The 15,000-nt window shown below is 39.7% G+C and overlaps 4 non-coding genes across 4 annotated transcripts; all 4 read right to left on the reverse strand.

Annotated features, from left to right (window-relative positions):
- Positions 1–732: 732 nt before the first annotated feature.
- TRNAR-UCG (transfer RNA arginine (anticodon UCG)) lies at positions 733–805 on the reverse strand. The gene has a single exon. It is a non-coding gene; the product is annotated as a tRNA-Arg (tRNA).
- Positions 806–3,728: 2,923 nt separating this feature from the next.
- On the reverse strand, positions 3,729–3,801 carry TRNAR-UCG (transfer RNA arginine (anticodon UCG)). Its single transcript has one exon. It is a non-coding gene; the product is annotated as a tRNA-Arg (tRNA).
- A 5,337-nt stretch (positions 3,802–9,138) lies between these two features.
- On the reverse strand, positions 9,139–9,211 carry TRNAR-CCU (transfer RNA arginine (anticodon CCU)). The gene has a single exon. It is a non-coding gene; the product is annotated as a tRNA-Arg (tRNA).
- A 796-nt stretch (positions 9,212–10,007) lies between these two features.
- On the reverse strand, positions 10,008–10,080 carry TRNAR-UCG (transfer RNA arginine (anticodon UCG)). Its single transcript has one exon. It is a non-coding gene; the product is annotated as a tRNA-Arg (tRNA).
- Between the last annotated feature and the right edge of the window lie 4,920 nt (positions 10,081–15,000).

The following is a 15,000-nucleotide window of genomic DNA, read 5'->3' on the forward strand; positions in this document are numbered from 1 at the left end:
GTGCACACAGGGCATTTCTCACTTCTCTCTATAAGTAAACTTCCCATTTTCATCCTCTTCCATCCCCGACTTTAACGCTCTCTTCTATGCTATAATGGAGACTTTGCAATTTTAGCAAGTGGAGAGAAATTGGAGAACCACTTTAGACTCCACACTTCTTCTTCACTTACTTCTTTTCTCAATATACTGGGCTTAGAAAATGGTATCAAGCCATCCTTATCATCAGCAGGACACGGAAAGAGGCACCAAGTCTCCTAACCAAGTTCAACCACACTCTGCAACTTAACCATTTCACTACAAATTAGGCAACGGGGGCATCAGCAAAGGCAGCCAATGTGCCGATCCTTTATACATTTTTTGTAGTACTTTTCTTACTCGGAGGCAAAATCAGCGCTTTAACTGCCCAAATCATACAGACTTTACACATGTAGCACTCTATGCACACATAGGCACACACCTTGCAGTTCTTCTACACACACTTAAACTAAAAACCCATTCTGTCACGTCAAAATTCTGCAAACCTATTACATAATCAGTGCGTCGGCATAGAAGCACTTTTTAATGCCACTAAAATGCACAAGTAGTTAGACTGAAGATGCAACCTGATTGAGTTTACAGTATGTACTCCACTTTATTAATGATTAGTAATGAGAAAGTGAGGACTACAAAAGTATTGGAAAAGACTTTTTCCACTCTGAATGTAAAGCAGATTGTGTGACCATTGGCCAAAAATGACCACGAAGGGACTTGAACCCTCAATCTTCTGATCCGAAGTCAGACGCCTTATCCATTAGGCCACGCGGTCATCCATTCACCTGCGATGATTTTTATCATGTAGGTGGTATGCATGGATGGAGAACATATTATTGAAAGGTATTCAGGTTTACATCCCATAGTGTTCTTTCAGCTGGAAGCACTTTTTTGGAATCTATATATTGAGAATTTTATGAGTACTATATGCTTTTGTTTTCCTTTTTGCATACAAACCTCTTTCCTCATGAGTTTAAAGCTCATTTGTGTGCTCTACATAGCTCTGGACGTTTCCAGACGTGACCTATTCAAGTAGCTGAAAGCCTGTCACCACCTCTAGAAACAAGATTCACACCAATCCAATTCATATAATTTTTTCCAAAGGAATATGTTCTGGCCGGTCGAAAATGCATCTCACAAAAATAGGCATTTAAAAATCTACTTTGCAGTTTCAGAACACTAACATGACGGTGAAGTGTACACAAGTAAAATGGTACCGTTTCAAAGTACCTAATCCCTCATAAACTTCTGAGAGGAAGCATGTAATAAATCTACCTAATTTTCTGGAAAAGAAAGAGGAAGGATTTTTGTTATCACCTCAGATGGGACTTGAACCCACAATCCCTGGCTTAAGAGGCCAGTGCCTTATCCATTAGGCCACTGAGGCACACATGCATAGCTCTTTTCTATAGGCATTAATCAAATGTATTCTATGGTCCGACACCTGTGTGTGCACACAGGGCATTTCTCACTTCTCTCTATAAGTAAACTTCCCATTTTCATCCTCTTCCATCCCCGACTTTAACGCTCTCTTCTATGCTATAATGGAGACTTTGCAATTTTAGCAAGTGGAGAGAAATTGGAGAACCACTTTCGACTCCACACTTCTTCTTCACTTACTTCTTTTCTCAAAATACTGGGCTTAGAAAATGTTATCAAGCCATCCTTATCATCAGCAGGACACGGAAAGAGGCACCAAGTCTCCTAACCAAGTTCAACCACACTCTGAAACTTAACCATTGCACTACAAATTAGGCAACGGGGGCATCAGCAAAGGCAGCCAATGTGCCGATCCTTTATACATTTTGTGTAGTACTTTTCTTACTCTGAGGCAAAACCAGCACTTTAACTGCCCAAATCATACAGATTTTACACATGTAGCACTCTATGCACACATAGGCACACACCTTGCAGTTCTTCTACACACTTAAGCTAAAAACCCATTCTGTCACGTCAAAATTCTGCAAACCTATTACATATTCAGTGCGTCGGCATAGAAGCACTTTTTAATGCCACTAAAATGCACAAGTAGTTAGACTGAAGATGCAACCTGAATGAGTTTACAGTATGTACTCCACTTTATTATTGATTAGTAATGAGAAAGTGAGGACTACAAGAGTATTGGAAAATACTTTTTCCACTCTGAATGTGAAGCAGATTGTGTGACCATTGGCCGAAAACAACCACGAAGGGACTCGTACCCTCAATTTTCTGATCCGAAGTCAGACGCCTTATCCATTAGGCCACGCGGTCATCTGTTCCCCTGAGATGATTTTTATCATGTAGGTGGTATGCATGGATGGAGAACATATTATTGAAAGGTATTCAGGTTTACATCCCATAGTGTTCTTTCAGCTCTTTTCGCTGGAAGCACTTTTTTGGAATCTATATATTGAGAATTTTATGAGTATGATATGCTTTTGTTTTCCTTTTTGCATACAAACCTCTTTCCTCATGAGATTAAAGCTCATTTGTATGCTCTACATAGCTCTGGACGTTTCCAGACGTGGAGTGAAACTGTTTTGAAAGTAGTACAAATTGCTCCTTCCTGCATATGCTAATTTTTCACACTCACATAGGTTGTATAAGTTTTATGAATCCTGGCTTGACCTATTCAAGTAGCTGAAAGCCTGTCACCACCTCTAGAAACAAGATTCACACCAATCCAATTCATATCATTTTTTCCAAAGGAATATGTTCTGGCCGGTCGAAAATGCATCTCACAAAAATAGGCATTTAAAAATCTACTTTGCAGTTTCAGAACTGAGAGGAAGCATGTAATAAATCTACCTAATTTTCTGGAAAAGAAAGAGGGAGGATTTTTGTTATAACCTCAGATGGGACTCGAACCCTCAATCCCTGGCTTAGGAGGCCAGTGCCTTATCCATTAGGCCACTGAGGTACACATGCTTAGCTCTATTCTATAGGCATTATTTAAATGTATTCTATGGTCAGACACCTGTGTGTGCTCACAGGGCATTTCTCACTTCTCTCTATAAGTAAACCTCCCATTTTCATCCTCTTCCATCCCCGACTTTAACGCTCTCTTCTATGCTATAATGGAGACTTTGCAATTTTAAGCAAGTGGAGAGAAATTGGAGAACCACTTTCGACTCCACACTTCTTCTTCACTTAATTCTTTTCTCAATATACTGGGCTTAGAAAATGTTATCAAGCCATCCTTATCATCAGCAGGACACGGAAAGAGGCACCAAGTCTCCTAACCAAGTTCAACCACACTCTGCAACTTAACCATTGCACTACAAATTAGGCAACGGGGGCATCAGCAAAGGCAGCCAATGTGCCGATCCTTTATAGATTTTGTGTAGTACTTTTCTTACTCGGAGGCAAAATCAGCACTTTATCTGCCCAAATCATACAGATTTTACACATGTAGCACTCTATGCACACATAGGCACACACCTTGCAGTTCTTCTACACACACTTAAGTTAAAAACCCATTCTGTCACGTCAAAATTCTGCAAACCTATTACATATTCAGTGAATCGGCATAGAAGCACTTTTTAATGCCACTAAAATGCACGAGTAGTTAGACTGAAGATGCAACCTGAATGAGTTTACAGTATGTACTCCACTTTATTAATGATTAATAATGAGAAAGTGAGGACTACAAGAGTATTGGAAAAGACTTTTTCCACTCTGAATGTAAAGCAGATTGTGTGACCATTGGCCAGAATTGACCACGAAGGGACTTGAACCCTCAATCTTCTGATCCGAAGTCAGACGCCTTATCCATTAGGCCACGCGGTCATCCGTTCACCTGAGATGATTTTTATCATGTAGGTGGTATGCACGGATGGAGAACATATTATTGAAAGGTATTCAGGTTTACATCCCATAGTGTTCTTTCAGCTCTTTTCGCTGGAAGCACTTTTTTGGAATCTATATATTGAGTATTTTATGAGTACGATATGCTTTTGTTTTCCTTTTTGCATACAAACCTCTTTCCTCATGAGTTTAAAGCTCATTTGTATGGTCTACATAGCTCTGGACGTTTCCAGACGTGGAGTGAAACTGTTTTGAAAGTAGGACAAATTGCTCCTTCCTGCATATGCTAATTTTTCACACTCACATAGGTTGTATAAGTTTTATGAATCCTGGCTTGACCTATTCAAGTAGCTGAAAGCCTGTCACCACCTCTAGAACAAGATTCACACCAATCCAATTCAAATCATTTTTTCCAAAGGAATATGTTCTGGCCGGTCGAAAATGCATCTCACAAAAATAGGCATTTAAAAATATACTTTGCAGTTTCAGAACACTAACATGACTGTGAAGTGTACACAAGTAAAATGGGACCGTTTCAAAGTACCTAATCCCTCATAAACTTCTGAGAGGAAGCATTTAATAAATCTACCTAGTTTTCTGGAAAAGAGAGAGGGAGGATTTTTTGTTATCACCTCAGATGGGACTTGAACCCACAATCCCTGGCTTAGGAGGTCAGTGCCTTATCCGTTAGGCACTGAGGCACACATGCATAGCTCTTTTCTAGAGGCATTATTTAAATGTATTCTATGGTCAGACACCGGTGTGTGCACACAGGGCATTTCTCACTTCTCTCTACAAGTAAACTTCCCATTTTCATCCTCTTCCATCCCCGACTTTAACGCTCTCTTCTATGCTATAATGGAGACTTTGCAATTTTAGCAAGTGGAGAGAAATTGGAGAACCACTTTCGACTCCACACTTCTTCTTCACTTACTTCTTTTCTCAATATACTGGGCTTAGAAAATGGTAACAAGCCATCCTTCTCATCAGCAGGACACGGAAAGAGGCACCAAGTCTCCTATCCAAGTTCAACCACACTCTGCAACTTAACCATTGCACTACAAATTAGGCAACGGGGGCATCAGCAAAGGCAGCCAATGTGCTGATCCTTTATACATTTTGTGTAGTACTTTTCTTACTCGGAGGCAAAATCAGCACTTTAACTGCCCAAATCATACAAATTTTACACATGTAGCACTCTATGCACACATAGGCACATACCTTGCAGTTCTTCTACACACACTTAAGCTTAAAACCCATTCTGTCACTTCAAAATTCTGCAAACCTATTACATATTCAGTGCGTCGGCATAGAAGCACTTTTTAATGCCACTAAAATGCACAAGTAGTTAGACTGAAGATGCAACCTGAATGAGTTTACAGTATGTACTCCACTTTATTAATGATTAGTAATGAGAAAGTGAGGACTACAAGAGTATTGGAAAATACTTTTTCCACTCTGAATGTAAAGCAGATTGTGTGACCATTGGCCAAAAACAACCAATAAGGGACTCAAACCCTCAATCTTCTGATCCGAAGTCAGAAGCCTTATCGATTAGGCCACGCAGTCATCCGTTCACCTGAGATGATTTTTATCATGTAGGTGGTATGCATGGATGGAGAACATATTATTGAAAGGTATTCAGGTTTACATCCCATAGTGTTCTTTCAGCTCTTTTCGCTGGAAGCACTTTTTTGGAATCTATATTTTGAGAATTTTATGAGTACGATATGCTTTTGTTTTCCTTTTTGTATACAAACCTCTTTCCTCATGAGTTTAAAGCTCATTTGTGTGCTCTACATAGCTCTGGACGTTTCCAGACGTGGAGTGAAACTGTTTTGAAAGTAGTACAAATTGCTCCTTCCTGCATATGCTAATTTTTCACACTCACATAGGTTGTATAAGTGTTATGAATCCTGGCTTGACCTATTCAAGTAGCTGAAAGCCTGTCACCACCTCTAGAAACAAGATTCACACCAATCCAATTCAAATCATTTTTTCCAAAGGAATATGTTCTGGTCGGTCGAAAATGCATCTCACAAAAATAGGCATTTAAAAATCTACTTTGCAGTTTCAGAACACTAACATGACTGTGAAGTGTACACAAGTAAAATGGGACCGTTTCAAAGTACCTAATCCCTCATAAACTTCTGAGAGGAAGCATGTAATAAATCTACCTAATTTTCTGGAAAAGAAAGAGGGAGTATTTTAGTTATCACCTCAGATGGGACTCGAACCCACAATCCCTGGCTTAGGAGGCCTGTGACTTATCCATTAGGCCACTGAGGCACACATGCACAGCTCTTTTCTATAGGCATTATTTAAATGTATTCTATGGTCCGACACCTGTGTGTGCACACAGGGCATTTCTCACTTCTTTCTATAAGTAAACTTCCTATTTTCATCCTCTTCCATCCCCGACTTTAACGCTCTCTTCTATGCTATAATTGAGACTTTGCAATTTTAGCAAGTGGAGAGAAATTGGAGAACCACTTTCGACTCCACACTTCTTCTTCACTTACTTCTTTTCTCAATATACTGGGCTTAGAAAATGTTATCAAGCCATCCTTATCATCAGCAGGACACGGAAAGAGGCACCAAGTCTCCTAACCAAGTTCAACCACACTCTGCAACTTAACCATTGCACTACAAATTAGGCAACGGGGGCATCAGCAAAGGCAGCCAATGTGCCGATCCTTTATACATTTTGTGTAGTACTTTTCTTACTCGGAGGCAAAACCAGCACTTTAACTGCCCAAATCATACAGATTTTACACATGTAGCACTCTATGCACACATAGGCACACACCTTGCAGTTCTTCTACACACTTAAGCTAAAAACCCATTCTGTCACGTCAAAATTCTGCAAACCTATTACATATTCAGTGCGTCGGCATAGAAGCACTTTTTAATGCCACTAAAATGCACAAGTAGTTAGACTGAAGATGCAACCTGAATGAGTTTACAGTATGTACTCCACTTTATTATTGATTAGTAATGAGAAAGTGAGGACTACAAGAGTTTTGGAAAATACTTTTTCCACTCTGAATGTGAAGCAGATTGTGTGACCATTGGCCGAAAACAACCACGAAGGGACTCGTACCCTCAATTTTCTGATCCGAAGTCAGACGCCTTATCCATTAGGCCACGCGGTCATCTGTTCCCCTGAGATGATTTTTATCATGTAGGTGGTATGCATGGATGGAGAACATATTATTGAAAGGTATTCAGGTTTACATCCCATAGTGTTCTTTCAGCTCTTTTCACTGGAAGCACTTTTTTGGAATCTATATATTGAGAATTTTATGAGTACGATATGCTTTCGTTTTCCTTTTTGCATACAAACCTCTTTCCTCATGAGTTTAAAGCTCATTTGTAGGCTCTACATAGCTCTGGACGTTTCCAGACGTGGAGTGAAACTGTTTTGAAAGTAGTACAAATTGCTCCTTCCTGCATATGCTAATGTTTCACACTCACATAGGTTGTATAAGTTTTATGAATCCTGGCTTGACCTATTCAAGTAGCTGAAAGCCTGTCACCACCTCTAGAAACAAGATTCACACCAATCCAATTCAAATCATTTTTTCCAAAGGAATATGTTCTGGCCGGTCGAAAATGCATCTCACAAAAATAGGCATTTAAAAATCTACTTTACAGTTTCAGAACTCTAACATGACTGTGAAGTGTACACAAGTAAAATGGGACCGTTTCAAAGTACCTAATCCCTCATAAACTTCTGAGAGGAAGCATGTAATAAATCTACCTAATTTTCTGGAAAAGAAAGAGGGTGGATTTTTGTTATCACCTCAGATGGGACTCAAACCCACAATCCCTGGCTTAGGAGGCCAGTGCCTTATCCATGACGCCACTGAGGCACACATGCATAGCTCTTTTCTAGAGGCATTATTTAAATGTATTCTATGGTCAGACACCGGTGTGTGCACACAGGGCATTTCTCACTTCTCTCTATAAGTAAACTTCCCATTTTCATCCTCTTCCATCCCCGACTTTAACGCTCTCTTCTATGCTATAATGGAGACTTTGCAATTTTAGCAAGTGGAGAGAAATTGGAGAACCACTTTGGACTCAACACTTCTTCTTCACTTACTTCTTTTCTCAATATACTTGGCTTAGAAAATGGTATCAAGCCATCCTTATCATCAGCAGGACACGGAAAGAGGCACCAAGTCTCCTAACCAAGTTCAACCACACTCTGCAACTTAACCATTTCACTACAAATTAGGCAACGGGGGCAGCAGCAAAGGCAGCCAATGTGCCGATCCTTTATACATTTTTTGTAGTACTTTTCTTACTCGGAGGCAAAATCAGCGCTTTAACTGCCCAAATCATACAGACTTTACACATGTAGCACTCTATGCACACATAGGCACACACCTTGCAGTTCTTCTACACACACTTAAACTAAAAACCCATTCTGTCACGTCAAAATTCTGCAAACCTATTACATAATCAGTGCGTCGGCATAGAAGCACTTTTTAATGCCACTAAAATGCACAAGTAGTTAGACTGAAGATGCAACCTGAATGAGTTTACAGTATGTACTCCACTTTATTATTGATTAGTAATGAGAAAGTGAGGACTACAAGAGTATTGGAAAATACTTTTTCCTCTCTGAATGTGAAGCAGATTGTGTGACCATTGGCCGAAAACAACCACGAAGGGACTCGTACCCTCAATTTTCTGATCCGAAGTCAGACGCCTTATCCATTAGGCCACGCGGTCATCTGTTCCCCTGAGATGATTTTTATCATGTAGGTGGTATGCATGGATGGAGAACATATTATTGAAAGGTATTCAGGTTTACATCCCATAGTGTTCTTTCAGGTCTTTTCGCTGGAAGCACTTTTTTGGAATCTATATATTGAGAATTTTATGAGTATGATATGCTTTTGTTTTCCTTTTTGCATACAAACCTCTTTCCTCATGAGTTTAAAGCTCATTTGTATGCTCTACATAGCTCTGGACGTTTCCAGACGTGGAGTGAAACTGTTTTGAAAGTAGTACAAATTGCTCATTCCTGCATATGCTAATTTTTCACACTCACATAGGTTGTATAAGTTTTATGAATCCTGGCTTGACCTATTCAAGTAGCTGAAAGCCTGTCACCACCTCTAGAAACAAGATTCACACCAATCCAATTCATATCATTTTTTCCAAAGGAATATGTTCTGGCCGGTCGAAAATGCATCTCACAAAAATAGGCATTTAAAAATCTACTTTGCAGTTTCAGAACTGAGAGGAAGCATGTAATAAATCTACCTAATTTTCTGGAAAAGAAAGAGGGAGGATTTTTGTTATCACCTCAGATGGGACTCGAACCCACAATCCCTGGCTTAGGAGGCCAGTGCCTTATCCATTAGGCCACTGAGGTACACATGCTTAGCTCTATTCTATAGGCATTATTTAAATGTATTCTATGGTCAGACACCTGTGTGTGCTCACAGGGCATTTCTCACTTCTCTCTATAAGTAAACCTCCCATTTTCATCCTCTTCCATCCCCGACTTTAACGCTCTCTTCTATGCTATAATGGAGACTTTGCAATTTTAAGCAAGTGGAGAGAAATTGGAGAACCACTTTCGACTCCACACTTCTTCTTCACTTAATTCTTTTCTCAATATACTGGGCTTAGAAAATGTTATCAAGCCATCCTTATCATCAGCAGGACACGGAAAGAGGCACCAAGTCTCCTAACCAAGTTCAACCACACTCTGCAACTTAACCATTGCACTACAAATTAGGCAACGGGGGCATCAGCAAAGGCAGCCAATGTGCCGATCCTTTATAGATTTTGTGTAGTACTTTTCTTACTCGGAGGCAAAATCAGCACTTTAACTGCCCAAATCATACAGATTTTACACATGTAGCACTCTATGCACACATAGGCACACACCTTGCAGTTCTTCTACACACACTTAAGCTAAAAACCCATTCTGTCACGTCAAAATTCTGCAAACCTATTACATATTCAGTGAATCGGCATAGAAGCACTTTTTAATGCCACTAAAATGCACAAGTAGTTAGACTGAAGATGCAACCTGAATGAGTTTACAGTATGTACTCCACTTTATTAATGATTAGTAATGAGAAAGTGAGGACTACAAGAGTATTGGAAAAGACTTTTTCCACTCTGAATGTAAAGCAGATTGTGTGACCATTGGCCAGAATTGACCACGAAGGGACTTGAACCCTCAATCTTCTGATCCGAAATCAGACGCCTTATCCATTAGGCCACGCGGTCATCCGTTCACCTGAGATGATTTTTATCATGTAGGTGGTATGCACGGATGGAGAACATATTATTGAAAGGTATTCAGGTTTACATCCCATAGTGTTCTTTCAGCTCTTTTCGCTGGAAGCACTTTTTTGGAATCTATATATTGAGTATTTTATGAGTACGATATGCTTTTGTTTTCCTTTTTGCATACAAACCTCTTTCCTCATGAGTTGAAAGCTCATTTGTATGGTCTACATAGCTCTGGACGTTTCCAGACGTGGAGTGAAACTGTTTTGAAAGTAGGACAAATTGCTCCTTCCTGCATATGCTAATTTTTCACACTCACATAGGTTGTATAAGTTTTATGAATCCTGGCTTGACCTATTCAAGTAGCTGAAAGCCTGTCACCACCTCTAGAACAAGATTCACACCAATCCAATTCAAATCATTTTTTCCAAAGGAATATGTTCTGGCCGGTCGAAAATGTATCTCACAAAAATAGGCATTTAAAAATATACTTTGCAGTTTCAGAACACTAACATGACTGTGAAGTGTACACAAGTAAAATGGGACCGTTTCAAAGTACCTAATCCCTCATAAACTTCTGAGAGGAAGCATTTAATAAATCTACCTAGTTTTCTGGAAAAGAGAGAGGGAGGATTTTTTGTTATCACCTCAGATGGGACTTGAACCCACAATCCCTGGCTTAGGAGGTCAGTGCCTTATCCGTTAGGCACTGAGGAACACATGCATAGCTCTTTTCTAGAGGCATTATTTAAATGTATTCTATGGTCAGACACCGGTGTGTGCACACAGGGCATTTCTCACTTCTCTCTATAAGTAAACTTCCCATTTTCATCCTCTTCCATCCCCGACTTTAACGCTCTCTTCTATGCTATAATGGAGACTTTGCAATTTTAGCAAGTGGAGAGAAATTGGAGAACCACTTTCGACTCCACACTTCTTCTTCACTTACTTCTTTTCTCAATATACTGGGCTTAGAAAATGGTAACAAGCCATCCTTCTCATCAGCAGGACACGGAAAGAGGCACCAAGTCTCCTATCCAAGTTCAACCACACTCTGCAACTTAACCATTGCACTACAAATTAGGCAACGGGGGCATCAGCAAAGGCAGCCAATGTGCTGATCCTTTATACATTTTGTGTAGTACTTTTCTTACTCGGAGGCAAAATCAGCACTTTAACTGCCCAAATCATACAAATTTTACACATGTAGCACTCTATGCACACATAGGCACATACCTTGCAGTTCTTCTACACACACTTAAGCTTAAAACCCATTCTGTCACTTCAAAATTCTGCAAACCTATTACATATTCAGTGCGTCGGCATAGAAGCACTTTTTAATGCCACTAAAATGCACAAGTAGTTAGACTGAAGATGCAACCTGAATGAGTTTACAGTATGTACTCCACTTTATTAATGATTAGTAATGAGAAAGTGAGGACTACAAGAGTATTGGAAAATACTTTTTCCACTCTGAATGTAAAGCAGATTGTGTGACCATTGGCCAAAAACAACCAATAAGGGACTCAAACCCTCAATCTTCTGATCCGAAGTCAGAAGCCTTATCGATTAGGCCACGCAGTCATCCGTTCACCTGAGATGATTTTTATCATGTAGGTGGTATGCATGGATGGAGAACATATTATTGAAAGGTATTCAGGTTTACATCCCATAGTGTTCTTTCAGCTCTTTTCGCTGGAAGCACTTTTTTGGAATCTATATTTTGAGAATTTTATGAGTACGATATGCTTTTGTTTTCCTTTTTGTATACAAACCTCTTTCCTCATGAGTTTAAAGCTCATTTGTGTGCTCTACATAGCTCTGGACGTTTCCAGACGTGGAGTGAAACTGTTTTGAAAGTAGTACAAATTGCTCCTTCCTGCATATGCTAATTTTTCACACTCACATAGGTTGTATAAGTGTTATGAATCCTGGCTTGACCTATTCAAGTAGCTGAAAGCCTGTCACCACCTCTAGAAACAAGATTCACACCAATCCAATTCAAATCATTTTTTCCAAAGGAATATGTTCTGGTCGGTCGAAAATGCATCTCACAAAAATAGGCATTTAAAAATCTACTTTGCAGTTTCAGAACACTAACATGACTGTGAAGTGTACACAAGTAAAATGGGACCGTTTCAAAGTACCTAATCCCTCATAAACTTCTGAGAGGAAGCATGTAATAAATCTACCTAATTTTCTGGAAAAGAAAGAGGGAGTATTTTAGTTATCACCTCAGATGGGACTCGAACCCACAATCCCTGGCTTAGGAGGCCTGTGACTTATCCATTAGGCCACTGAGGCACACATGCACAGCTCTTTTCTATAGGCATTATTTAAATGTATTCTATGGTCCGACACCTGTGTGTGCACACAGGGCATTTCTCACTTCTTTCTATAAGTAAACTTCCTATTTTCATCCTCTTCCATCCCCGACTTTAACGCTCTCTTCTATGCTATAATTGAGACTTTGCAATTTTAGCAAGTGGAGAGAAATTGGAGAACCACTTTCGACTCCACACTTCTTCTTCACTTACTTCTTTTCTCAATATACTGGGCTTAGAAAATGTTATCAAGCCATCCTTATCATCAGCAGGACACGGAAAGAGGCACCAAGTCTCCTAACCAAGTTCAACCACACTCTGCAACTTAACCATTGCACTACAAATTAGGCAACGGGGGCATCAGCAAAGGCAGCCAATGTGCCGATCCTTTATACATTTTGTGTAGTACTTTTCTTACTCGGAGGCAAAACCAGCACTTTAACTGCCCAAATCATACAGATTTTACACATGTAGCACTCTATGCACACATAGGCACACACCTTGCAGTTCTTCTACACACTTAAGCTAAAAACCCATTCTGTCACGTCAAAATTCTGCAAACCTATTACATATTCAGTGCGTCGGCATAGAAGCACTTTTTAATGCCACTAAAATGCACAAGTAGTTAGACTGAAGATGCAACCTGAATGAGTTTACAGTATGTACTCCACTTTATTATTGATTAGTAATGAGAAAGTGAGGACTACAAGAGTTTTGGAAAATACTTTTTCCACTCTGAATGTGAAGCAGATTGTGTGACCATTGGCCGAAAACAACCACGAAGGGACTCGTACCCTCAATTTTCTGATCCGAAGTCAGACGCCTTATCCATTAGGCCACGCGGTCATCTGTTCCCCTGAGATGATTTTTATCATGTAGGTGGTATGCATGGATGGAGAACATATTATTGAAAGGTATTCAGGTTTACATCCCATAGTGTTCTTTCAGCTCTTTTCACTGGAAGCACTTTTTTGGAATCTATATATTGAGAATTTTATGAGTACGATATGCTTTCGTTTTCCTTTTTGCATACAAACCTCTTTCCTCATGAGTTTAAAGCTCATTTGTAGGCTCTACATAGCTCTGGACGTTTCCAGACGTGGAGTGAAACTGTTTTGAAAGTAGTACAAATTGCTCCTTCCTGCATATGCTAATGTTTCACACTCACATAGGTTGTATAAGTTTTATGAATCCTGGCTTGACCTATTCAAGTAGCTGAAAGCCTGTCACCACCTCTAGAAACAAGATTCACACCAATCCAATTCAAATCATTTTTTCCAAAGGAATATGTTCTGGCCGGTCGAAAATGCATCTCACAAAAATAGGCATTTAAAAATCTACTTTACAGTTTCAGAACTCTAACATGACTGTGAAGTGTACACAAGTAAAATGGGACCGTTTCAAAGTACCTAATCCCTCATAAACTTCTGAGAGGAAGCATGTAATAAATCTACCTAATTTTCTGGAAAAGAAAGAGGGTGGATTTTTGTTATCACCTCAGATGGGACTCAAACCCACAATCCCTGGCTTAGGAGGCCAGTGCCTTATCCATGACGCCACTGAGGTACACATGCATAGCTCTTTTCTAGAGGCATTATTTAAATGTATTCTATGGTCAGACACCGGTGTGTGCACACAGGGCATTTCTCACTTCTCTCTATAAGTAAACTTCCCATTTTCATCCTCTTCCATCCCCGACTTTAACGCTCTCTTCTATGCTATAATGGAGACTTTGCAATTTTAGCAAGTGGAGAGAAATTGGAGAACCACTTTGGACTCAACACTTCTTCTTCACTTACTTCTTTTCTCAATATACTTGGCTTAGAAAATGGTATCAAGCCATCCTTATCATCAGCAGGACACGGAAAGAGGCACCAAGTCTCCTAACCAAGTTCAACCACACTCTGCAACTTAACCATTTCACTACAAATTAGGCAACGGGGGCAGCAGCAAAGGCAGCCAATGTGCCGATCCTTTATACATTTTTTGTAGTACTTTTCTTACTCGGAGGCAAAATCAGCGCTTTAACTGCCCAAATCATACAGACTTTACACATGTAGCACTCTATGCACACATAGGCACACACCTTGCAGTTCTTCTACACACACTTAAACTAAAAACCCATTCTGTCACGTCAAAATTCTGCAAACCTATTACATAATCAGTGCGTCGGCATAGAAGCACTTTTTAATGCCACTAAAATGCACAAGTAGTTAGACTGAAGATGCAACCTGAATGAGTTTACAGTATGTACTCCACTTTATTATTGATTAGTAATGAGAAAGTGAGGACTACAAGAGTATTGGAAAATACTTTTTCCTCTCTGAATGTGAAGCAGATTGTGTGACCATTGGCCGAAAACAACCACGAAGGGACTCGTACCCTCAATTTTCTGATCCGAAGTCAGACGCCTTATCCATTAGGCCACGCGGTCATCTGTTCCCCTGAGATGATTTTTATCATGTAGGTGGTATGCATGGATGGAGAACATATTATTGAAAGGTATTCAGGTTTACATCCCATAGTGTTCTTTCAGGTCTTTTCGCTGGAAGCACTTTTTTGGAATCTATATATTGAGAATTTTATGAGTATG

Source organism: Triturus cristatus, chromosome 4_1 (genome assembly GCF_964204655.1).
Source record: "Triturus cristatus chromosome 4_1, aTriCri1.1, whole genome shotgun sequence".
NCBI classification, from domain to species: domain Eukaryota; kingdom Metazoa; phylum Chordata; class Amphibia; order Caudata; family Salamandridae; genus Triturus; species Triturus cristatus.